Source organism: Podarcis bocagei (assembly GCF_964188305.1).
Source record: "Podarcis bocagei genome assembly, chromosome: 17".
Taxonomy (NCBI): Eukaryota; Metazoa; Chordata; class Lepidosauria; order Squamata; family Lacertidae; genus Podarcis; species Podarcis bocagei.
This window is the reverse complement of record NC_138143.1, coordinates 242,032-268,402: the sequence shown is the minus strand read 5'-3', so window position 1 is coordinate 268,402 and position 26,371 is coordinate 242,032.

Sequence of the window (26,371 nt, the reverse complement as noted above, 5' to 3'; positions counted from 1 at the left end):
GACGAATAAGCTTTGATTGGGCTTTTTTCAATTCGCATCGTGTTATTTGGGTGTGCGCCAGAATCACACCAAAACCAAAGCAAAAAGGTGTTTTGGGTTCCATCTACATAAAAAGAAGATGATAAAGCTGTGATTGGGCTTATTTCAAGTTGGTGTTTTTGGGGTTAGAATGCACATTCAAACAAAAATCGCAGTGGCATGTTTGTTATCAGCCCAAATCAAGCAAAGTTGTCTTGGTTCCATCTCAATAGAAAAAAGATGATTAAGCTTCGAATAAGCTCTTTCGGTGTTCATTCAACCACAAATAGCAAAGCGGTGTAATAAGCTCAAACAGGTTGTTTTGGCTTCAAAGTACATAGAAAGAATAATCTTGGATTGCACTTACTTCATGTCGTGTTCTTTGCTGTTAATGCACATTGACACAGAAATCGCAAATGTGTGCAATGAGACCAAAATAACACAACAACATATTTTCGCTTCGATATGCGTAGAAAGAAGCTTTGATTGGGCTTTTTTCAATTCGCATGGTGTTATTTGGATGTGCGCCAGAATCACACCAAAACCAAAGCAAAAAGGTGTTTTGGGTTCCATCTACATAAAAAGAAGATAATAAAGCTGTGATTGGGCTTATGTCAAGTTGGTGTTTTGGGGGTTAGAATGCACATTCAACCAAAAATCGCAGTGACATGTTTGTTATCAGCCCAAATCCAGCAAAGTTGTCTTGGTTCCATCTCAATAGAAAAAAGATGATTAAGCTTCGAATAAGCTCTTTCGGTGTTCATTCAACCACAAATAGCAAAGCGGTGTAATAAGCTCAGTTTGTTTTGGCTTCAAAGTACATAGAAAGAATAATCTTGGATTGCGCTTATTTCAAGTTGTGTTTCTTGGTGTTTATGCACATTGACGCAGAAATCGCAAAGTGTGTGCAATGAGACCAAAATAACACAACAGCATTGTCAGGGGTTTAGGAGCAGAGGCAAGGGCAAGGGAGGAAACAGAGAGCGAAGGGGAGGAGGCAGAAGAAAAGATGAGTGATGACGACGACCCGAGATCTCCGAGTCTTTCCAGTGAATCAGAGGATTCACAGAAAGGAGCACCAGTGGCCTGGGCAAGGGGGGAGTTTAGGGGGGCACCCCAGGAAGATAGAGCCAGAGGGGACTCAGAGGAGAGCAGTTGGAAATCGGGACCAGCGTCACCGCTAGGGAGCAGGGAGGAGGAAGGGAGCCAGGGGGCAAACGCTGGCAGCTCACCACAGGAGGGAGGGCATGAGTCAGGAGTGGCCACACCTCCATCGGGGAGCGAAGAAACGGTTAAGCGGAAAGTGGAAGGTTGGGCGCGCGCGCCAAGTTCAAATGCAGAGGAAGGCGGCGCAGTAAGCAGCCCGGAAAGGGAGCCAGGTCCTAAAGCCCGGCGCAAGGAGGCAGGAGGGTCCGGGTCAGCGTCAGAAGAATCCCGGAAGGAAGAAACCCCGGGGGGCAGAGGGACCCAGAGGAGAACAGTCAGGCGGAAAAGGTGGAGCAGGGCTAGGATGTTAAGTTGGTGCACAAGGGGCGGAGAATCAGACGGAGCTTCGCCGATCTAGCTACTAGACGTAGAGTTGCACGCAGCAGCTTGAGAATGGAAACTGTAACTCAATAAAGACTTTTACTTAATGATCGCTGGCTAGCGTGATCCTCTGTGAGCTAGGATCTTCGAGCAGCTCTGACAGTAAGCTCCGTCACATTCAAGTGTGGGCATCTACAGCCTCGAGGAGGGGAGAGAAGCAGGTGCCTACCAGCGAGCTCACGAACGGCAGCCGACATGACGGCTGAGCAGCAGATAGAGGAACTCAGAAAAGCAGTGTCACAACTGAATGCAGAGGCTCTCGCATCCCGGAAGAGAGAGGAGGAGGCAGCTGCCGCCTGCAGGGATCTCCAAGTCAGGTTAGACGTGCTTACAAAGCAGACACCCAGACAGGAGGGAATTGGGTTGGCGAGACGAACAGGCGGTCTGGTCTCTCACTTCGATGGGAACCTGCAACAGTATCCCAACTTTAGAGCAGATGTACTGTGCGCACTGCAACTGCTGAATAAAGACTATAGAGAGGCGGCGCGCTCAGCAATGGCGGTCCTCTTCAGCTGCTGAAGAGGGGCTCCGCGGAAAAGGGTCGTGCGCTGCGGCACAGCGACGACCCATGAAGAAAAACCACTGGTAGAGTGAGCCAGTGGCCGTGGGATTCGGCGGGCACCAGGAGCGACCTCCGAAAACGCAGAAGGGACCCCGTAAGGGGTTTCGGAACGTGGAGGGGGTAGCGGTGCTGTGGATCCATCGCTCTTTCCGCGGAAGTGAAGCCGCGCGGCTGCTGCTGACCAGCGCTGACCTTTCTTCCTTCAACAATCGAACTGAAACAACTTACTCGTGAGTAGGAAATTTGAAGCTTTGTACGAACTAAATTTGGAGAAATTCGGCTGAAAGCGGGAGACGCTAAAAAGGAAGTCAGTCTCCCGGCTCTGTTTAAAGTATTGAGCAAAGCCCCTTTAAAGCTGAAGCGCTGAAAGGAACCTTAAAAGAGTTGGAATTTATTTGCAAATTCGACCTTGATTGATTAAAAGTTAAAGAAAGGGCATAACAGTTTTATGAGAGACAAATTTATGTTCCTCTCTCTTTTACCTTGTGGATTACAAATTTTTGAAACCCTGCTCTCGGTCTGACTGGATACAAGTAACATCGGTCTGCAGTAACTATAGACAAAGTTAGAAGTAACATTGGGCTACTTTGTAAGCGGGAAAAGGAACTGTTGCAAACACCTTGGTAAAGAACTTTTATTCTCTGCAGTTTAAACTTAAGGAGAGGGGTTCCCCTTTTGTCTTGGATAATATTTTTCTTTTGTGTGCAAGGGAACTTTTGGTGGAAATTTCCTATCCTTCTCCCTAATTTTCAGGGAGCTCCCCCTGCTGGATTGTGGATTTAACAGTCTCTGAGAACTGCCACTTGTTTTGGAATTTTCCTGCTTGGATGTTTATTTTTTCTGGAATTAATTTTCCCATGGGATTTACAATTTGACCTTGATACTGGGACAGCTGTGGAATGAGTGGCACAGCAAAAACAAGGGCTGCAGAAAGAAAAAAAGCAAAACAAACTGAACTTTTGCAATTAACTCTGCCTGTGCAGCCACGCAGATCATCTGTCCCAATCGTGACAGGTCTGCAGGAAGGACAAGCTATACAGCCTACTCTTGGAGAGATGGCTGCTGGAGGGATAGACTCTGTCTCTAAAGAAATATTGGAGCAGCTGGCAGCACTGAACAAGAAAGCGGATGAACAAGCACTTAGGTTTGATGAACAAGCTGCTAAACTTGACCAGGTAACAGCCTCAATTAACAAATTGACAGACCAAGTTTCTAAAAATTCTCAGGCCATAGATAATATTGAAAAGACTGCAACAGAAAATCGGAAACTAGCACAGGAAGCAAACACAAAAGCAGACGAAAATAAAAAGAGGATAGAAGAATTAAGAGGCGAAGTCAGACCACTGAGTAGACAGGTGAATGAACAACAAGTGTACCTGTCTCTTGCAGAGCTGAAAAATAGGGAAAATAACCTCAGAATTAGAAACATCCCAGAATTAGAAAAGGAGGATTTGATTGGATTTTTGACAATAGAATTATCCAAATTCTGGGGTCTGGCAGAGGAAAAAGACTTTAAAATTGCCACCGCTTTTAGACTAGGAAGAGTGGCTAAGAAGGATAAACCAAGAGATTGCCTGGTCATTTTGAGATCTAGGCAAGAAAAAGAAACCATACTCGGCTTGCATTTTAAAAACCCACTGGTGATCCAGGGAAAAAAGGCAGAAATCTTTAGAGATATACCAAAACAACTTTTGGACTTAAGAGCCACATATAAAGACCTAACAAGCTTACTGAGAAACAACACAATCCCATACAGGTGGGAATTCCCTCAAGGATTATCTTTTACTTTGAAAGGGGTGAGGGTAAGAATCAGAACAGCAGAGGAGCAAGAAAAGTTCCTAAACGACCACGGGGAAGACCTTCGGAAAGGAATAGCAGGTGCCGGGCCACCTCCTCTGTTTGGATTGAATCCGGTTCCACCTCCTGACAAAAACGATAAAGGAGACACCCCAGCAGGTAAATAATTAGTCCAAGATGTCTCTACAGCTTCTTAGCTGGAACATTAATGGCGCAAATTCTCCCGAAAGAAGGAAAAAGATTTTTCATATCTTGAGAAAAGAACAATTAGACATTATTTGCCTTCAAGAAACACATGTGACTAGGCTCCATAGGAGAATACTAATTAACAAGAGACTAGGCCAAGAATTTATCTCATCAGATAAGGTAAAAAAAAGAGGAGTAGTGATTTATGCAAAGGAGGCCCTAGCACCAAAATTGATTTTTAAAGATGAACAAGGAAGAATTGTGGCGATTGAAATTCAAGCACAAGGAGAGAAATTTTTGATTGTAGGAATTTATGCACCAAACGATGGGAAATCGGAATTCTATAAGAAGCTACATGAGACAATGTTGGACTATATTGATTATACTAACATCATCCTGATGGGTGATATGAATGGAGTTGTCTCCACATATATGGATAAGTCTCAAAATCAGAACTTGACCAAAGATGGCAGACTCCCAAAGACCTTTTTTGAACTTACAGACAATATGGATTTGATTGACATTTGGAGAATAAAGAACCCTCTAGGTAAAGAGGGAACTTTTTTCTCTGAGGCCCATCTTTCGTGGACAAGAATCGACCAGATTTGGACATCTAGAGGACTGGCACCTAAGACAAAGAAGGTCGAGATCTGCCCTAAAACTTGCTCCGACCACAACGCCTTGAAAATAGATTTAAGACTTACACCAGCTGGATCCTTCAGATGGAGAATGAATGACTATTTGTTTAGAGATCAGGAGATTGTGAAGAAGGCCCAAAAAACGTTGAAAGATTATTTCGAAATAAATTTGAATACTTTGGTGGAAAAGAAAACAATCTGGGACGCAAGTAAAGCTGTGATGAGAGGATTTCTGATACAGCAGAACTCTATCAAGAAAAAACTCTGGAATGGTAAAAAGGATAAGATCTTGGAGAAGATAAGAGATGGCGAGAAAAAGTTGAGACTAAACCCAAAATCAAAAGAAGTTTTAAGAGAAATAAAATTCCATCAAGCACAATATGCAAAATTGATAAATCAAGAAGTTGAATGGAAAATTAAACAAATGAAACAAAGATCATTCGAATCGGTAAATAAATGTGGGAAGCTGCTGGCATGGCAGCTGAAAAAGAGACAAAGGTTGAACTTTGTTACCAATCTAGAGGTTGAAGGAGAATGTATTCAGAAACCAGAAGATATTAGAAAGTGCTTCCAGAGATATTTTAGAAAATTGTTTACTCAAGGACCCCAAGTGGAGACTGAGATAGATAACTTTCTAGGAAGTTATGGCCTTCAAAAATTAACACAAGACAAGCAAACAGCACTGAATTACAAAATAACACAACAGGAGATTGAAAGTGCCATTCAGAACATGCAATTAGGCAAATCTCCAGGCCCAGATGGGCTTACCTCCAAATACTACAAGACATTGAAGGAATATTTGGTTCAGCCATTAATGGAGGTATGTAACCAAATTATGGAAGGAAAGGGGGCACCCGAATCGTGGAAAGAGGCATTCATCACCTTGATTCCAAAATTGGAATCTGAAAAGACTCAACTCAGGAATTATCGTCCTATCTCACTCCTAAATGTGGATTACAAAATTTTTGCAAACATTTTGGCAAACAGATTGAAAAAAGTCTTAAATGAAGTAATTCATAAAGACCAAGCAGGCTTTCTCCCTGGCAGGCATATGTCTGACAACACTAGGAATATCATTGATGTTTTGGAGTTATTACAGACAAATCTGAACACGAAGGCAGCTTTGATATTTATAGATGCCGAGAAAGCCTTTGATAACTGTCAGGGGTTTAGGTGCAGAGGCACGGGCAAGGGAGGAAACAGAGAGCGAAGGGGAGGAGACAGAGGAAAGGATGAGTGATGACGACGACCCGAGATCTCCCAGTCTTTCCAGTGAATCAGAGGATTCACAGAAAGGAGCACCAGTGGCCAGGGCAAGGGGGGAGTCTAGGGAGGCACCCCAGGAAGATAGAGCCAGAGGAGACTCAGGGGGAAGCAGCTGGAAATCGGGACCAGCGTCACCGCCAGGAAGCAGGGAAGAGGAAAGGAGCCAGGAGGGAAGCGCTGGCAGCTCACCACAGGAGGGAGGGCAGGAGTCAGGAGTGGCCACACCTCCATCGGGGAGCGAAGAAACGGTTAAGAGGAAAGTGGAAGGTTGGGCGCGCGCGCCAAGTTCAAATGCAGAGGAAGGCGGCGCAGTGAGCAGCCCCGAAAGGGAACCGGGTCCTAAAGCCCGGCGCAAGGAGGCAGAAGGGTCCGGGTCAGCGTCAGAAGAATCCCGGAAGGAAGAAGCCCCGGGGGGTAGAGGGACCCAGAGGAGGACAGTCAGGAGGAAAAGGTGGAGCAAGGCTAGGATATTAAGTTGGTGCGCACGGGGCGGAGACTCAGACGGAGCCTCGCCGATCTAGCTAGTAGACGTAGAGTTGCAGACAGCAGCGTGAGAATGGAAACTGTAATTCAATAAAGACTTTTACTTAATGACCGCTGGCTAGCGTGATCCTCTGTGAGCTAGGATCTTGAAGCAGCTCTGACAGTAGGCTCCGTCTCGAACATTGTGGGCATCTGCAGCCTCGAGGAGGGGAGAGAAACAGGCGCCCACTAGCGAGCTCACGAACGGCAGGAGACATGACGGCTGAGCAGCAGATAGAGGACCTCAGAAAAGCAGTGGCACAACTGAACGCCGAGGTTCTCGCATCCAGGAAGAGAGAGGACGAGGCAGCTGCCGCCTGCAGGGATCTCCAGGTCAGGTTAGACGTACTGGCAAAGCAACCACCCCGGCAGGAGGGAATTGGGTTGGCGAGACGGACAGGCGGGCTGCTCTCTCACTTCGATGGGAACCTGCAACAGTATCCCAACTTTAGAGCCGACGTACTGTGCGCACTGCAACTGTTGCATAAAGACTTTAGAGATGAACAGGAGAGAGTGGGGTTCATCATGTCCCATCTGCATGGAGAGGCGAAAGCATGGTTGCGCAATTTATGGAGAGATAACGATCCGGCGCTCCAGAATGCGGATGCCTTTATTAAAGCGATGGATGGGTGTTTCTTATCAAGTATTGACATTGATCTTGCACGGAAGGAGGTGCATGGGCTGAGACAAGGGAGGGCCAGCGTCAGACAGTATCATGCACGCTTTTTCGCCTTGGTCAGCGCCCTGGAATGGGACAGAGATTCGGCTCCTGTAAGAGACCTCTTTTGGGAGGGACTGCACAACTCGATTAAAGATGAGATAGCGAGGGGGGAGAGACCCCGAACCACCCAGGAGGTCGTTCAGAGGGCACTGGCTGTGGGGGTGAGGCTGGAAGGACGTCCGTGGAGCAAGGACGAAGGACGTGGAGGGCGCGAACCAGCCGGGGGCCCCTCCTTCTTTCACAGAGAAGCAGCGCGAGCGCAATCCACGCCTCCGCCAGGAGGAGGAGCCGAACCTATGGAGGTTGGAGGTGCAAGGGCTCAGTCAGCAACCAGAGCCATAGCACCGGCAGCAGTGAAGGCGAAGCCTCCTAGAGGGACCAGGAAGTGTTACGTCTGTGAGCAGCCAGGGCATATGGCGAAAGAGTGTCCCCAGAGGCCCCACAAGCTTACTGCAGCCTCAGCAATGGTGACTGCAGCAACGCAGCAGGGAGGACCACAGCAGGGAAACGACGATGTCTGGCTGGAGGAAGAGGCACTGGGGCCCAGCCAGACGTGTTAGTGACGCAGTCCCCAGAAATTTTACAGCCAGTGAACCCCCTCCCGCCCAAACCAGTAGTGAGGCTCACCGCATCTCTCCAGCTGCCCAATGGAATCACCATGGACGTGCCAATCACCATCGACTCCGGCAGCAACGCGGACTTTATAGGGCAGGAATTTGTCGACAGGCACGCTGTGCAGTTGCTGCCGGCCACACTGCCCCTGCAGGTCGTCACGGTGGATGGCAGGGAGCTGCTAGGGGGGCAAGTGGTGAAGCAGACGCCACCAATGGTGATGCGACTTGGGAATCACAGGGAAGTCATCAGCTTCAACGTCACTCAACTGTCTGACACGCCCATTGTATTGGGTATGAGTTGGCTGGACAAGCACAGCCCAACGATGGCTTGGTTCCAGAGGCAGCTGGTCTTCGGCTCTTCCTTTTGTGCTGAACACTGCATCGTACCCAGGCAGGAAGGAGAGGAAGAGGAGTCACAGCTGCTGCTAGGCACGCTGCAAGCGATTCCCCACAAGTACGCAGAATTTCTGGAAGTTTTCTGCGAGAAGGAGGCGGACAGGCTACCCCCTCACAGACCATATGACTGCAAAATTGACCTGCTGCCGGGGGCGGCGCTGCCTAAAGGGAAGCTGTATTCCATGTCTGAGGACGAACTGCAGGAACTCAAAGACTTCATCGATCATAATTTGGAGCGCGGTTTCATCCGGGAGTCTAAGGCAGTGGGGGGCAGTCCTGTATTCTTTGTTAAGAAGCGAGACACGCCCCAAAAAAGACTCGTAGTGGATTACAGGATTTTGAACAGTGTGACCAAGCCGTCAGACTTCCCCATGCCCCGCATCGACGACCTCCTGGCGAAGGTACGGAAGGGAAAGGTGTTCACCAAGTTGGACCTGCGGGGGGCGTACAACCTCATTCGCATGCGGGAAGGTGATGAGTGGAAGACAGCCATGTTCACGCCACTGGGTACCTACGAATACAGAGTTATGCCTTTTGGACTGCAAAATGGCGCTCACGTTTTTCAAGCATTTATGCATCACGTGTTGGCGGGACTTCTCTACAAGACGTGCGTCTGTTTCTTGGATGACATCCTGATCTTTTCAGAGTCGCAGCAAGAACATGACAAGCACGTCAAGGAAGTGCTGGGCAGGCTAAAGCAACACAGGCTCTACGCCAAGCTGGAGAAGTGCCAATTTGACGTGCCGGAGGTGGATTTTCTGGGCTACAAGCTGTCTGCCAAGGGGCTCGCCATGGACAGCGCCAAGGTTCGAGCGGTGTTGGATTGGAAGAGCCCACGCAACCGGAAGGAGGTCCAACGGTTTGTCGGCTTTGCGAACTTCTATCGCAAGTTTATCAAGGGCTTCGCGATGCAGACGGCGGCCATCACTGACACCCTTAGCTCCAAGAAGAAGAAGTTCATCTGGACAGAGCAGGCGGAGCAGTCCTTTCAGGCCCTCAAGCGTCTCTTCGCGTCGGAGGAGCAGCTGCTTCATGTCAACCCCAGCATGCCGATGAGGGTGGAGACAGACGCTTCGGACAGAGCAGTGGGGGCGGTCCTGCTGCAGAAGGACCCGCAGGGAGTGTGGCGGCCGGGAGCGTTTTACTCCAGGAAGCTCAGCAAGTCCGAGCAGAACTACACCATATGGGACAGGGAGTTGCTGGCCATTCATGCAGCGTTCAAGGCGTGGAGGCACTTTCTGATCGGCGCCAAGCACACGGTGCAGGTTTGCACGGACCACAAGAATCTGGAACACTGGCGCACGGCACAGTTCCTGAACCAGAGGCAGATACGTTGGGCTGAGTTCTTTGCGGACTTCGACTTCCGAATAGAGTATGTCCCGGGGGACACCAACATCATGGCAGACGCTCTCTCCCGCAAGCCACAGTATCTGGAGGACGCAACACCAGCGGCCGCCATGCACATCTTTGCACCGACAGTGTGGGCGTGCGCCGCGGCGACCGTGGACCTAGAGGCGGTGCGGCGAGCGTTGCAGGGGGACTCCTTCGCACAAACGAAGATGGCAGAGGTGCGAGGGGGCAAGGCAGCGGCCGACGGTTTCCAGCTACGAGATGGCTTGCTCATCCGTAAAGGGGCCATCTACGTGCCGGGTGACGAACTTCGAGCCAAGGTGCTACAGCAGCTGCACGACGCACCCACGGCCGGGCACTTTGGCAAGGAGAAGACGGTGGAATTAGTAGCCAGGGATTTCTGGTGGCCTGGAATGAGAGGGGAGGTCGCAGACTACGTAGCGAGGTGTGACACCTGCCAGAGGGCAAAGCCGGTGCACAAACCGCCGGCTGGACTGTTGGAGCCGCTGCAAACTCCGGTCGAACCTTGGGAAAGGGTGGCTCTGGACTTTGTCACGGATCTGCCCAGCTCAAGGGGCAAGACGGCAGTGTTGGTGGTGGTGGACCTGTTCTCCAAGATGGCGCATTTCATTCCGTGTGCTAAGGTGGCCACGGCGGAGCAAACCGCCAAACTGTTCATAGACCACGTGTTCAAGGTTCACGGTCTGCCACGGTCTATTCTGTCCGACCGCGGGCGGCAGTTCATCTCGAACTTCTGGCAGAAACTGATGGGCTTCCTAAACGTCAAGATCAATCTGGCGTCGGCGAGACACCCGCAGACCAACGGGCAAGCGGAGCGAGCCAATGCCATCATGCAGCAGTACCTGAGATGTTATGCAAACCAACAGCCTGCGACGTGGGTGGATTACCTGCCGCTTGCAGAGTTTGCCTACAACAACACGAAGCACGTATCCACGGGCGTCACGCCGTTCTTCGCCAACAACGGGCGGCACCCTAGAACCTTTCCGGGACTGGAATGCAGGGGAGAAGGGGCGCCGCAGTCAGCAGATGCGTTCGCGTCGGAGCTGCAGGAAGTCCACGATCAGCTGCGGCGCCACCTGGAGCTGGCTAAACACGCATACAAGGTACAAGCGGACAAACACAGAAGGGTTGGCGAAGAGCTCCACGTGGGAGACTGGGTCTGGTTAGCAGCCCACGCAGTGCCGGCCAGGTCGTTGGCCAAGAAGAAACTAGGGCATAAACAACTGGGGCCCTACCAAGTCGAAGAGCAGGTCAACCCGGTAGCTTTCAGACTGGCACTTCCGGAGGGTTCCAGAATGCATCCGGTGTTCCACAGATCGGTGCTCACTCCCTACAAGGCACCGCACAGGTTCCAGGAACCCGGAACGGCGCCGAGTCCGCTCAGAGAAGGAACGGGGCACGCGGGAGTGGCACAGGAGGAGCGCATCAACGAAGTCACGGAGATTTTGGACTCCAGATGGGGGGAAGAGGGGGTAGAATACTTTCTCGCCAGGGAGGGCACACCGGCCAGTGCGAACAGCTGGGTGCCGGGCTACGCTTTAGACGAACCTCTGCTCAAAGACGAGTTTCATGCCCTCTTCCCACATAGACCTATGCCAGCAGACTTTTTCGACGACTGGCTTTTCACGCCCACGCTTTCGGACAGCACATTCAGGGGGTTCGACTCGGACGAGGAACCAACACGAGACGTCCGTTCCCCGGAGGGGTCACCCTCGGGATCTGTCTCAGAACCCTCGTATTGGTGGGACGATAGGCCGGAGGAGCAGTTCCGCAGGAAGTGGCTGGACTGTTCCGGCCGAGCAACGCCGCCTGGAGGGAGTGCGGGAGAGACGGACATGGACATTTTCGGGGACGACCCTGGTTTCGAGCACGGCGGCACAGAGATGGAAGAGGAGGTGACTGTCGTCAACGAGAGCAGAGAGGAAGACCTGGAAGAGTTCCGCTGGAGGCCGGCCACGGGAAGCGACCGATATCCGACGTTCGTCCCTTTGCAACAGCAGCCCCCAGCTCCAGCACCGGAAGGAGGGGAGGGGGGACTGGGGGGCTTCGAGGGGGGGATGGATGTCAGGGGTTTAGGTGCAGAGGCACGGGCAAGGGAGGAAACAGAGAGCGAAGGGGAGGAGACAGAGGAAAGGATGAGTGATGACGACGACCCGAGATCTCCCAGTCTTTCCAGTGAATCAGAGGATTCACAGAAAGGAGCACCAGTGGCCAGGGCAAGGGGGGAGTCTAGGGAGGCACCCCAGGAAGATAGAGCCAGAGGAGACTCAGGGGGAAGCAGCTGGAAATCGGGACCAGCGTCACCGCCAGGAAGCAGGGAAGAGGAAAGGAGCCAGGAGGGAAGCGCTGGCAGCTCACCACAGGAGGGAGGGCAGGAGTCAGGAGTGGCCACACCTCCATCGGGGAGCGAAGAAACGGTTAAGAGGAAAGTGGAAGGTTGGGCGCGCGCGCCAAGTTCAAATGCAGAGGAAGGCGGCGCAGTGAGCAGCCCCGAAAGGGAACCGGGTCCTAAAGCCCGGCGCAAGGAGGCAGAAGGGTCCGGGTCAGCGTCAGAAGAATCCCGGAAGGAAGAAGCCCCGGGGGGTAGAGGGACCCAGAGGAGGACAGTCAGGAGGAAAAGGTGGAGCAAGGCTAGGATATTAAGTTGGTGCGCACGGGGCGGAGACTCAGACGGAGCCTCGCCGATCTAGCTAGTAGACGTAGAGTTGCAGACAGCAGCGTGAGAATGGAAACTGTAATTCAATAAAGACTTTTACTTAATGACCGCTGGCTAGCGTGATCCTCTGTGAGCTAGGATCTTGAAGCAGCTCTGACAATAACGTATCTTGGAAATTTATGAAGAAAAACCTGGAAGGGATGGGAGTGGGAAGGGCGTTTCAAAATGGTATTGAAGCAATCTATTCAGAGCAAAAAGCTAAATTGATAGTAAATAACGTGGTGACTGAGGAGTTTAAAATTGAAAAAGGGACACGACAGGGGTGCCCCTTATCACCCTTGTTATTTATTTCTGTCCTGGAGGTGTTGCTGAATATGATTAGGAAGGACCAGCGGGTGGAAGGAATACAGGTCGGAGAAAAACAATACAAATTGAAGGCTTTTGCAGATGACTTGGTTTTGACATTACAGGAGCCAGAAGCTAGTACAAAAAGAGCCTTAGAACTAATTTCTGAATTTGGTCGGGTGGCGGGATTTAAGCTGAACAAACAAAAAACCAAGGTTTTGGCTAAAAATCTGACACCTTCAGAAATAGATGGGTTTCAGAAGGAAACAGAATTAAATGTTGTTCCAAAAGTGAAATACCTGGTGTCAGGGGTTTAGGTGCAGAGGCACGGGCAAGGGAGGAAACAGAGAGCGAAGGGGAGGAGACAGAGGAAAGGATGAGTGATGACGACGACCCGAGATCTCCCAGTCTTTCCAGTGAATCAGAGGATTCACAGAAAGGAGCACCAGTGGCCAGGGCAAGGGGGGAGTCTAGGGAGGCACCCCAGGAAGATAGAGCCAGAGGAGACTCAGGGGGGAGCAGCTGGAAATCGGGACCAGCGTCACCGCCAGGAAGCAGGGAAGAGGAAAGGAGCCAGGGGGGAAGCGCTGGCAGCTCACCACAGGAGGGAGGGCAGGAGTCAGGAGTGGCCACACCTCCATCGGGGAGCGAAGAAACGGTTAAGAGGAAAGTGGAAGGTTGGGCGCGCGCGCCAAGTTCAAATGCAGAGGAAGGCGGCGCAGTGAGCAGCCCCGAAAGGGAACCAGGTCCTAAAGCCCGGCGCAAGGAGGCAGAAGGGTCCGGGTCAGCGTCAGAAGAATCCCGGAAGGAAGAAGCCCCGGGGGGTAGAGGGACCCAGAGGAGGACAGTCAGGAGGAAAAGGTGGAGCAAGGCTAGGATATTAAGTTGGTGCGCACGGGGCGGAGACTCAGACGGAGCCTCGCCGATCTAGCTAGTAGACGTAGAGTTGCAGACAGCAGCGTGAGATTGGAAACTGTAATTCAATAAAGACTTTTACTTAATGACCGCTGGCTAGCGTGATCCTCTGTGAGCTAGGATCTTGAAGCAGCTCTGACAGTAGGCTCCGTCTCCACATTGTGGGCATCTGCAGCCTCGAGGAGGGGAGAGAAACAGGCGCCCACTAGCGAGCTCACGAACGGCAGGAGACATGACGGCTGAGCAGCAGATAGAGGACCTCAGAAAAGCAGTGGCACAACTGAACGCCGAGGTTCTCGCATCCAGGAAGAGAGAGGACGAGGCAGCTGCCGCCTGCAGGGATCTCCAGGTCAGGTTAGACGTACTGGCAAAGCAGACACCCCGGCAGGAGGGAATTGGGTTGGCGAGACGGACAGGCGGGCTGCTCTCTCACTTCGATGGGAACCTGCAACAGTATCCCAACTTTAGAGCCGACGTACTGTGCGCACTGCAACTGTTGCATAAAGACTTTAGAGATGAACAGGAGAGAGTGGGGTTCATCATGTCCCATCTGCATGGGGAGGCGAAAGCATGGTTGCGCAATTTATGGAGAGATAACGATCCGGCGCTCCAGAATGCGGATGCCTTTATTAAAGCGATGGATGGGTGTTTCTTATCAAGTATTGACATTGATCTTGCACGGAAGGAGGTGCATGGGCTGAGACAAGGGAGGGCCAGCGTCAGACAGTATCATGCCCGCTTTTTCGCCTTGGTCAGCGCCCTGGAATGGGACAGAGATTCGGCTCCTGTAAGAGACCTCTTTTGGGAGGGACTGCACAACTCGATTAAAGATGAGATAGCGAGGGGGGAGAGACCCCGAACCACCCAGGAGGTCGTTCAGAGGTCACTGGCAGTGGGGGTGAGGCTGGAAGGACGTCCGTGGAGCAAGGACGAAGGACGTGGAGGGCGCGAACCAGCCGGGGGCCCCTCCTTCTTTCCCAGAGAAGCAGCGCGGGCGCAATCCACGCTTCCGCCAGGAGGAGGAGCCGAACCTATGGAGGTTGGAGGTGCAAGGGCTCAGTCAGCTACCAGAGCCCTGGCACCGGCAGCAGTGAAGGCGAAGCCTCCTAGAGGGACCAGGAAGTGTTACGTCTGTGAGCAGCCAGGGCATATGGCGAAAGAGTGTCCCCAGAGGCCCCACAAGCTTACTGCAGCCTCAGCAATGGTGACTGCAGCAACGCAGCAGGGAGGACCACAGCAGGGAAACGACGATGTCTGGCTGGAGGAAGAGGCACTGGGGCCCAGCCAGACGTGTTAGTGACGCAGTCCCCAGAAATTTTACAGCCAGTGAACCCCCTCCCGCCCAAACCAGTAGTGAGGCTCACAGCATCTCTCCAGCTGCCCAATGGAATCACCATGGACGTGCCAATCACCATCGACTCCGGCAGCAACGCGGACTTTATAGGGCAGGAATTTGTCGACAGGCACGCTGTGCAGTTGCTGCCGGCCACACTGCCCCTGCAGGTTGTCACGGTGGATGGCAGGGAGCTGCTCGGGGGGCAAGTGGTGAAGCAGACGCCACCAATGGTGATGCGACTTGGGAATCACAGGGAAGTCATCAGCTTCAACGTCACTCAACTGTCTGACACGCCCATTGTATTGGGCATGAGTTGGCTGGACAAGCACAGCCCAACGATGGCTTGGTTCCAGAGGCAACTGGTCTTCGGCTCTTCCTTTTGTGCTGAACACTGCATCGTACCCAGGCAGGAAGGAGAGGAAGAGGAGTCACAGCTGCTGCTAGGCACGCTGCAAGCGATTCCCCACAAGTACGCAGAATTTCTGGAAGTTTTCTGCGAGAAGGAGGCGGACAGGCTACCCCCTCACAGACCATATGACTGCAAAATTGACCTGCTGCCGGGGGCGGCGCTGCCTAAAGGGAAGCTGTATTCCATGTCTGAGGACGAACTGCAGGAACTCAAAGACTTCATCGATCATAATTTGGAGCGCGGTTTCATCCGGGAGTCTAAGGCAGCGGGGGGCAGTCCTGTATTCTTTGTTAAGAAGCGAGACACGCCCCAAAAAAGACTCGTAGTGGATTACAGGATTTTGAACAGTGTGACCAAGCCGTCGGACTTCCCCATGCCCCGCATCGACGACCTCCTGGCGAAGGTACGGAAGGGAAAGGTGTTCACCAAGTTGGACCTGCGGGGGGCGTACAACCTCATTCGCATGCGGGAGGGTGATGAGTGGAAGACAGCCATGTTCACGCCACTGGGTACCTACGAATACAGAGTTATGCCTTTTGGACTGCAAAATGGCGCTCACGTTTTTCAAGCATTTATGCATCACGTGTTGGCGGGACTTCTCTACAAGACGTGCGTCTGTTTCTTGGATGACATCCTGATCTTTTCGGAGTCGCAGCAAGAACATGACAAGCACGTCAAGGAAGTGCTGGGCAGGTTAAAGCAACACAGGCTCTACGCCAAGCTGGAGAAGTGCCAATTTGACGTGCCGGAGGTGGATTTTCTGGGCTACAAGCTGTCTGACAAGGGGCTCGCCATGGACAGCGCCAAGGTTCGAGCAGTGTTGGATTGGAAGAGCCCACGCAACCGGAAGGAGGTCCAACGGTTTGTCGGCTTTGCGAACTTCTATCGCAAGTTTATCAAGGGCTTCGCGATGCAGACGGCGGCCATCACTGACACCCTTAGCTCCAAGAAGAAGAAGTTCATCTGGACAGAGCAGGCGGAGCAGTCCTTTCAGGCCCTCAAGCGTCTCTTCGCGTCGGAAGAGCAGTTGCTTCATGTCAACCCCAGCAGGCCGATGAGGGTGGAGACAGACGCTTCGGACAGAGCAGTGGGGGCGGTCCTGCTGCAGAAGGACCCGCAGGGCGTGTGGCGGCCGGGAGCGTTTTACTCCAGGAAGCTCAGCAAGTCCGAGCAGAACTACACCATATGGGACAGAGAGTTGCTGGCCATTCATGCAGCGTTCAAGGCGTGGAGGCACTTTCTGATCGGCGCCAAGCACACGGTGCAGGTTTGCACGGACCACAAGAATCTGGAACACTGGCGCACGGCACAGTTCCTGAACCAGAGGCAGATACGTTGGGCTGAGTTCTTTGCGGACTTCGACTTCCGAATAGAGTATGTCCCGGGGGACACCAACATCATGGCAGACGCTCTCTCCCGCAAGCCACAGTATCTGGAGGACGCAACACCAGCGGCCGCCATGCACATCTTTGCACCGACAGTGTGGGCGTGCGCCGCGGCGACCGTGGACCTAGAGGCGGTGCGGCGAGCGTTGCAGGGGGACTCCTTCGCACAAACGAAGATGGCAGAGGTGCGAGGGGGCAAGGCAGCGGCCGACGGTTTCCAGCTACGAGATGGATTGCTCATCCGTAAAGGGGCCATCTACGTGCCGGGTGACGAACTTCGAGCCAAGGTGCTACAGCAGCTGCACGACGCACCCACGGCCGGGCACTTTGGCAAGGAGAAGACGGTGGAATTAGTAGCCAGGGATTTCTGGTGGCCTGGAATGAGAGGGGAGGTCGCAGACTACGTGGCGAGGTGTGACACCTGCCAGAGGGCAAAGCCGGTGCACAAACCGCCGGCTGGACTGTTGGAGCCGCTGCAAACTCCGGTCGAACCTTGGGAAAGGGTGGCTCTGGACTTTGTCACGGATCTGCCCAGCTCAAGGGGCAAGACGGCAGTGTTGGTGGTTGTGGACCTGTTCTCCAAGATGGCGCATTTCATTCCGTGTGCTAAGGTGGCCACGGCAGAGCAAACCGCCAAACTGTTCATAGACCACGTGTTCAAGGTTCACGGTCTGCCACGGTCTATTCTGTCCGACCGCGGGCGGCAGTTCATCTCGAACTTCTGGCAGAAGCTGATGGGCTTCCTAAACGTCAAGATCAATCTGGCGTCGGCGAGACACCCGCAGACCAACGGGCAAGCGGAGCGAGCCAATGCCATCATGCAGCAGTACCTGAGATGTTATGCAAACCAACAGCCTGCGACGTGGGTGGATTACCTGCCGCTTGCAGAGTTTGCCTACAACAACACGAAGCACGTATCCACGGGCGTCACGCCGTTCTTCGCCAACAACGGGCGGCACCCTAGAACCTTCCCGGGACTGGAATGCAGGGGAGAAGGGGAGCCGCAGTCAGCAGATGCGTTCGCGTCGGAGCTGCAGGAAGTCCACGATCAGCTGCGGCGCCACCTGGAGCTGGCTAAACACGCATACAAGGTACAAGCGGACAAACACAGAAGGGTTGGCGAAGAGCTCCACGTGGGAGACTGGGTCTGGTTAGCAGCCCACGCAGTGCCGGCCAGGTCGTTGGCCAAGAAGAAACTAGGGCATAAACAACTGGGGCCATACCAAGTCGAAGAGCAGGTCAACCCGGTGGCTTTCAGGCTGGCGCTTCCGGAGGGTTCCAGAATGCATCCGGTGTTCCACAGATCGGTGCTCACTCCCTACAAGGCACCGCACAGGTTCCAGGAACCCGGAACGGCACCGAGTCCGCTCAGAGAAGGAACGGGGCACGCGGGAGTGGCACAGGAGGAGCGCATCAACGAAGTCACGGAGATTTTGGACTCCAGATGGGGGGAAGAGGGAGTAGAATACTTTCTCGCCAGGGAGGGCACCCCGGCCAGTGCGAACAGCTGGGTGCCGGGCTACGCTTTAGACGAACCTCTGCTCAAAGACGAGTTTCATGCCCTCTTCCCACATAGACCTATGCCAGCAGACTTTTTCGACGACTGGCTTTTCACGCCCACGCTTTCGGACAGCACGTTCAGGGGTTTCGACTCGGACGAGGAACCAACACGAGACGTCCGTTCCCCGGAGGGGTCACCCTCGGGATCTGTCTCAGAACCCTCGTATTGGTGGGACGATAGGCCGGAGGAGCAGTTCCGCAGGAAGTGGCTGGACTGTTCCGGCCGAGCAACGCCGCCTGGAGGAAGTGCGGGAGAGACGGACATGGACATTTTCGGGGACGACCCTGGTTTCGAGCACGGCGGCACAGAGATGGAAGAGGAGGTGACTGTCGTCAACGAGAGCAGGGAGGAAGACCCGGAAGAGTTCCGATGGAGGCCTGCCACGGGAAGCGACCGATATCCGACGTTCGTCCCTTTGCAACAGCAGCCCCCAGCTCCAGCACCGGAAGGAGGGGAGGGGGGAATGGGGGGCTTCGAGGGGGGGATGGATGTCAGGGGTTTAGGTGCAGAGGCACGGGCAAGGGAGGAAACAGAGAGCGAAGGGGAGGAGACAGAGGAAAGGATGAGTGATGACGACGACCCGAGATCTCCCAGTCTTTCCAGTGAATCAGAGGATTCACAGAAAGGAGCACCAGTGGCCAGGGCAAGGGGGGAGTCTAGGGAGGCACCCCAGGAAGATAGAGCCAGAGGAGACTCAGGGGGGAGCAGCTGGAAATCGGGACCAGCGTCACCGCCAGGAAGCAGGGAAGAGGAAAGGAGCCAGGGGGGAAGCGCTGGCAGCTCACCACAGGAGGGAGGGCAGGAGTCAGGAGTGGCCACACCTCCATCGGGGAGCGAAGAAACGGTTAAGAGGAAAGTGGAAGGTTGGGCGCGCGCGCCAAGTTCAAATGCAGAGGAAGGCGGCGCAGTGAGCAGCCCCGAAAGGGAACCAGGTCCTAAAGCCCGGCGCAAGGAGGCAGAAGGGTCCGGGTCAGCGTCAGAAGAATCCCGGAAGGAAGAAGCCCCGGGGGGTAGAGGGACCCAGAGGAGGACAGTCAGGAGGAAAAGGTGGAGCAAGGCTAGGATATTAAGTTGGTGCGCACGGGGCGGAGACTCAGACGGAGCCTCGCCGATCTAGCTAGTAGACGTAGAGTTGCAGACAGCAGCGTGAGATTGGAAACTGTAATTCAATAAAGACTTTTACTTAATGACCGCTGGCTAGCGTGATCCTCTGTGAGCTAGGATCTTGAAGCAGCTCTGACACCTGGGGATTAATCTGACTGGGAGAAACTTGAATTTGTTTAAAGACAATTATGAAAAATGCTGGTCGGAAATTAAAAAGGATTTAGAAATATGGTCAAGATTGAGACTTACCTTGTCGGGCAGAATAGCTGCAGTCAAAATGAATGTATTGCCAAGAATGTTGTTTCTGTTTCAAACCCTTCAGATCGTGGACAGAGTGGAATGTTTTGGAAAGTGGCAGAGGGACATTGTGAAGTTTGTCTGGCAGGGCAAAAAGCCCCGAATAAAATTTAAAATATTAACAGATGCAAAGGAAAGAGGGGGGTTTGCCCTGCCGGACTTAAGACTGTACTATGAAGCTGCATCCCTCTGCTGGTTGAGAGATTGGTTCTTGTTAGAAAACACTGATGTCCTAGATCTGGAAGGGCATAGCAATGCTTTTGGATGGCATGCGTATCTCTGGTACGACAAGGCAAAGTCTCATAAACTGTTTAAAAACCATATTGTCAGGAAAGCCCTACTCATTGTCTGGACTAAATACAAAGACTTATTTGAAAGTAAGACTCCGAGGTGGCTATCACCGGTGGAGGCTAAGGCCGTAAAATTTCGTAATATGGAGACTGGCTGGTTGAAATATTGTGAGATAATTGAAAGAGATGGTGACACTTGGAGGTTGCAGAGTTTTGAAAAACTGAAAGGAAAGGTGCGAGATTGGTTTCATTATGCCCAAATTTTAGAGACTTTTAAAAAAGACAAAAAAATTGGTTTCCAGGTGGAAAAATCAAAATTAGAGACAGAATTACTTGAACCTAAGACGAAAGTGCTTTCAAGAATGTATAATTTGCTGCTTAAGTGGAACACCCAAGATGAGATAGTTAAATCAACTATGATTAAATGGGCACAAGACATTGGGCACAACATTATGTCTGAAGACTGGGAAAGGTTATGGACCACCGGTATGAAATTTACGGCATGTACTGCCTTAAAGGAAAACATTATGAAAATGGTATACAGGTGGTACATGACCCCAGTCAAACTTGCAAAGATATATCATTTGTCTGACAATAAATGTTGGAAATGTAAGGAAGCTGAGGGAACCTTTTTTCACCTCTGGTGGGCATGCCCGAGGGTGAAGGCCTTCTGGGAAATGATCTATAACGAGTTGAAAAAGGTGTTTAAATACACCTTTTATAAGAAACCAGAGGCCTTCCTCCTGGGCATTGTGGGCCAGAGAGTGTTAAAAAAAGATAGAACTTTCTTTCTATATGCAACCACAGCAGCAAGAATTCTTATTGCTAAACACTGGAAGGCACAGGAGTTACCCACGCTGGAAGAATGGCATTCGCAGCTGATGGACTATATGGAATTAGCTGAAATGACAGGCAGAATCCGAGACCTGGGAGAAGATGCCGTGGAAGAGGACTGGAAAAAATTTAAGGACTATTTACAAAAATATTATAAGCTATATGAATGTTGAGAATTTGCTAAATGTTCTGGAAAAACATGCTTCAGTATTGAATTTGGTAAACGTTGAAAATTAAGTTAAGATCTTGAAATGTATAAAATATGGACCATATAACTAAATGAAAACACAAAAACATATGAAATAAGGTATTAATTTGCTGTTTATTTTTTTTGTAAAGAAAACAGGGGATGGGGGACGTGGGGAAGTCTGATCGATCATGAAAATGGATGTGAAAAAGTGAATCTTTTCCGTTTCTTCTTTTATAACTTCTTTTCTTTTCTGTAAAACTGCTTTTGATGTGCTATGGATGACATACCTTTCTTTTACCCTGGAAAAAAGCAATAAAAAATTTTTATTAAAAAAAAAAAAATAGAGATGAGCAAGAGAAGGTGGGATTCATCATGTCCCATTTGCATGGGGATGCTAAAGCATGGCTGCGCAATCTATGGAGAGATAAGGATCCGGCGCTCCAAGATGCGGATGCCTTTATTAAAGCGATGGATGGGTGTTTTTTATCAAGCATTGACGTGGATCTTGCCCGGAAGGAGGTGCATGGACTAAGGCAAGGGAGGGCCAGCGTAAGGCAATATCATGCCCGCTTTTTCGCTTTGGTCAGTGCCCTGGAATGGGACAGAGATTCGGCCCCTGTGAGAGACCTCTTTTGGGAGGGGCTGCACAGCTCGATTAAAGATGAAATCGCGAGGGGGGAGAGACCCCGGACCACCCAGGAGGTCGTTCAGAGGGCACTGGCAGTGGGGGTGCGGCTGGAAGAACGTCCGTGGAGCAGGGACGAAGGGCGTGGAGGGCGCGAACCAGCCAGGGGCCCCTCCTTCCTTCCCAGAGACGCAGCGCGGGCGCAATCCACGCCTCCACCAGGAGGAGGAGCGGAACCTATGGAAGTTGGAGGTGCAAGGGCTCAGTCAGCAACCAGAGCCCTAGCACCGGCAGCAGTGAAAGCGAAGCCTCCTAGAGGGAACAGGAAGTGTTACGTCTGTGAGGAGCCAGGGCACATGGCGAAAGAGTGTCCCCAGAGGCCCCACAAGCTCACTGCAGCCTCAGCAATGGTGACTGCAGCGACGCAGCAAGGTGGACCACAGCAGGGAAACGACGCAGTCTGGCTGGAGGAAGAGGCACTGGGGCCCAGCCAGACGTGTTAGTGACGCAGTCCCCAGAGATTTTACAGCCCGTGAACCCCCTCCCGCCCAAACCAGTAGTGAGGCTCACCGCATCTCTCCAGCTGCCCAATGGCATCACCATGGACGTGCCAATCACCGTGGACTCGGGCAGCAATGCGGACTTTATAGGGCAGGACTTTGTCGACAAACACGCTATACAGTTGCTGCCGGCCACACTGCCCCTGCAGGTTGTCACGGTGGATGGCAGGGAGCTGCTAGGGGGGCAAGTGGTGAAGCAGACGCCACCGATGGTGATGCGACTTGGGAATCACAAAGAAGTCATCAGCTTCAATGTCACTCAACTATCGGATACGCCCATTGTATTGGGAATGAGTTGGCTGGACAAGCACAGCCCAACGCTGGCTTGGTACCAGAGGCAGCTGCTCTTCGGCTCTTCCTTTTGTGCTGAACACTGCATCGTGCCCCGGCAGGAAGGAGAGGAAGAGGAGTCACAGCTGCTGCTAGGCACGCTGCAAGCGATTCCCCACAAGTACGCAGAATTTTTGGAAGTTTTCTGCGAAAAGGAGGCGGACAGACTACCCCCTCACAGACCATATGACTGCAAAATTGACCTGCTGCCGGGGGCGGCGCTGCCTAAAGGGAAACTGTATTCCATGTCAGAGGACGAACTGCAAGAACTCAAAGAGTTCATAGATCATAATTTGGAGCGCGGTTTCATCCGAGAGTCCAAGGCAGCGGGGGGCAGTCCTGTATTCTTTGTTAAAAAGCGAGACACGCCCCCAAAAAGACTGGTCGTGGACTATCGCATTTTAAACAGTGGGACCAAGCCATCGGACTTCCCCATGCCCCGAATCGACGACCTCCTAGCGAAGGTGCGGAAGGGAAAAGTGTTCACCAAGTTGGACCTGCGAGGGGCGTACAACCTCATTCGCATGCGGGAAGGAGATGAGTGGAAGACGGCCATGTTCACGCCACTGGGGACCTACGAATATAGAGTTATGCCTTTTGGATTGCAAAATGGCTCCCACGTTTTTCAAGCTTTCATGCATCACGTGTTGGCGGGACTTTCTCTACAAGACGTGCGTCTGTTTCTTAGATGACATCCTGATCTTTTCGGAATCGCAGCAGGAGCATGACGGGCACGTCAAGGAAGTGCTGAGCAGGCTAAAGCAACATAGGCTCTACGCCAAGCTGGAGAAGTGCCAATTTGACGTGACGGAGGTGGACTTTCTGGGCTACAAGCTGTCTGACAAGGGGCTCGCCATGGACAGCGCCAAGGTTCGAGCGGTGTTGGATTGGAAGAGTCCACGCAACCGGAAGGAGGTCCAACGGTTTGTCGGCTTCGCGAACTGCTATCGCAAGTTTATCAAAGGCTTCGCTATGCAGACAGCGGCCATCACAGACACGCTTAGCTCCAAGAAAAAGAAGTTCGTTTGGACAGAGCAGGCGGAGCAGTCCTTTCAGGCGCTCAAGCGTCTCTTCGCGTCGGAAGAGCAGCTGCTTCATGTCAACCCCAGCAGGCCGATGAGGGTGGAGACAGACGCCTCGGACAGAGCCGTGGGGGCGGTCCTGCTGCAGTATGACCAGCAGGGGGTGTGGCGACTGGGAGCGTTTTACTCCAGGAAGCTCAGCAAGTCCGAGCAGAACTACACCATCTGGGACAGGGAGTTGCTGGCCATTCATGCAGCGTTCAAAGCGTGGAGGCACTTCCTGATCGGCGCCAAGCACACGGTGCAGGTTTGCACGGACCACAAGAATCTGGAGCACTGGCGCACGGCACAGTTCCTAAACCAGAGGCAGATACGTTGGGCTGAGTTCTTTGCGAACTTCGACTTCCGCATAGAGTATGTCCCGGGGGACACTAACATCATGGCGGACGCCCTCTCCCGTAAGCCACAGTATCTGGAGGACGCAACGCCAGCGGCCGCCATGCACATCTTCGCACCAACAGTGTGGGCGTGCGCCGCGGCCACCGTGGACCTGGAGGCGGTGCGACGAGCGTTGCAGGATGACTCCTTCACGCAAGCAAAGATGGCAGAGGTGCAAAGGGGCAAGGCTGCGGCCGACGGTTTCCAGCTACGAGATGGATTGCTCATCCGTAAAGGGGCCATCTACGTGCCGGGAGACGACCTTCGCGCCAAGGTGCTGCAGCAGCTGCACGACGCGCCCACGGCCGGGCACTTTGGCAAGGAGAAGACGGTGGAATTAGTCGCCAGGGACTTCTGGTGGCCCGGAATGAGAGGGGAGGTCGCGGACTACGTGGCGAGGTGTGACACCTGCCAGAGGGCCAAGCCAGTGCACAGACCGCCGGCCGGACTGTTGGAACCGCTGCAAACTCCGGTCGAACCTTGGGAAAGGGTGGCTCTGGACTTTGTCACAGATCTGCCCAGCTCGAGAGGCAAGACGGCCGTGCTGGTGGTGGTGGACCTGTTTTCCAAGATGGCACATTTCATTCCGTGTGCGAAGGTGGCCACGGTGGAGCAAACCGCCAAACTGTTCATAGACCACGTGTTCAAGGTTCACGGTCTGCCACGGTCTATTCTGTCCGACCGGGGGCGGCAGTTCATCTCGAATTTCTGGCAGAAGCTGATGGGCTTCCTGAACGTCAAGATCAACCTGGCGTCGGCGAGACACCCGCAGACCAACGGGCAAGCGGAGCGGGTCAATGCCATCATGCAGCAGTACCTGAGATGTTATGCAAATCAGCAGCCTGCGACGTGGGTGGATTACCTGCCGCTTGCCGAGTTCGCCTACAACAACACGAAGCACGTGTCCACGGGGGTCACGCCGTTCTTCGCCAGCAATGGGAGGCACACCAGAACCTTCCCGGGACTGGAAAGAATGGGGGAGGGGGAGCCGCAGACAGCAGATGCGTTCGCGTCGGAGCTGCAGGAAGTCCACGATCAGCTGAGGCGCCACCTGGAGCTGGCCAAACACGAATACAAGGTACAAGCGGACAAGCACAGAAGGGTTGGCGAAGAGCTCCACGTGGGAGACTGGGTCTGGTTAGCAGCCCACGCAGTGCCGGCCAGGTCGTTGGCCAAGAAGAAACTAGGGCATAAACAACTGGGGCCCTACCAAGTCGAAGAGCAGGTCAACCCGGTAGCTTTCAGACTGGCACTTCCGGAGGGTTCCAGAATGCATCCGGTGTTCCACAGATCGGTGCTCACTCCCTACAAGGCACCGCACAGGTTCCAGGAACCCGGAACGGCGCCGAGTCCGGTCAGAGACAGAACAGGGCACGTGGGAGTGGCACAGAAGGAGCGCATCAACGAAGTCACGGAGATTTTGGACTCCAGATGGGGGGAAGAGGGGGTAGAATACTTTCTCGCCAAGGAGGGCACCCCGGCCAGTGCGAACAGCTGGGTGCCGGGCTACGCCTTGGACGAACCTCTACTCAAAGACGAGTTTCACGCCCTCTTCCCACATAGACCAATGCCAGCAGACTTTTTCGACGACTGGCTTTTCACGCCCACGCTTTCGGCCAGCACTTTCCGGGGGTTCGACTCGGACGAGGACCCGACACAAGACGTCCGTTCCCCGGAGGGGTCACCCTCGGGATCTGCATCAGAACCCTCGTATTGGTGGGACGATAAACCAGAGGAGCAGTTCCGCAGAAAGTGGCTGGAATGCCCAGGACGAGCAACGCCGCCAGGAGGAAGTGAGGGAGAGACGGACATGGACGTTTTCGGGGACGACCCTTGTTTCGAGCACGGCGGCACAGAGATGGAAGCGGAGGTGACCGTCGTCGACGGGAGCAGGGAGGAAGACCCGGGAGCCTTCAGATGGAGGCCCGCCACGGGAAGCGAACGATATCCGACGTTCGTCCCTTTGCAACAGCAGTACCCAGCTCCAGCACCGGAAGGAGGGGAGGGGGGAATGGGGGGCTTCGAGGGGGGGATGGGTGTCAGGGGTTTAGGAGCAGAGGCAAGGGCAAGGGAGGAAACAGAGAGCGAAGGGGAGGAGGCAGAAGAAAAGATGAGTGATGACGACGACCCGAGATCTCCGAGTCTTTCCAGTGAATCAGAGGATTCACAGAAAGGAGCACCAGTGGCCAGGGCAAGGGGGGAGTTTAGGGGGGCACCCCAGGAAGATAGAGCCAGAGGGGACTCAGAGGAGAGCAGTTGGAAATCGGGACCAGCGTCACCGCTAGGGAGCAGGGAGGAGGAAGGGAGCCAGGGGGCAAGCGCTGGCAGCTCACCACAGGAGGGAGGGCATGAGTCAGGAGTGGCCACACCTCCATCGGGGAGCGAAGAAACGGTTA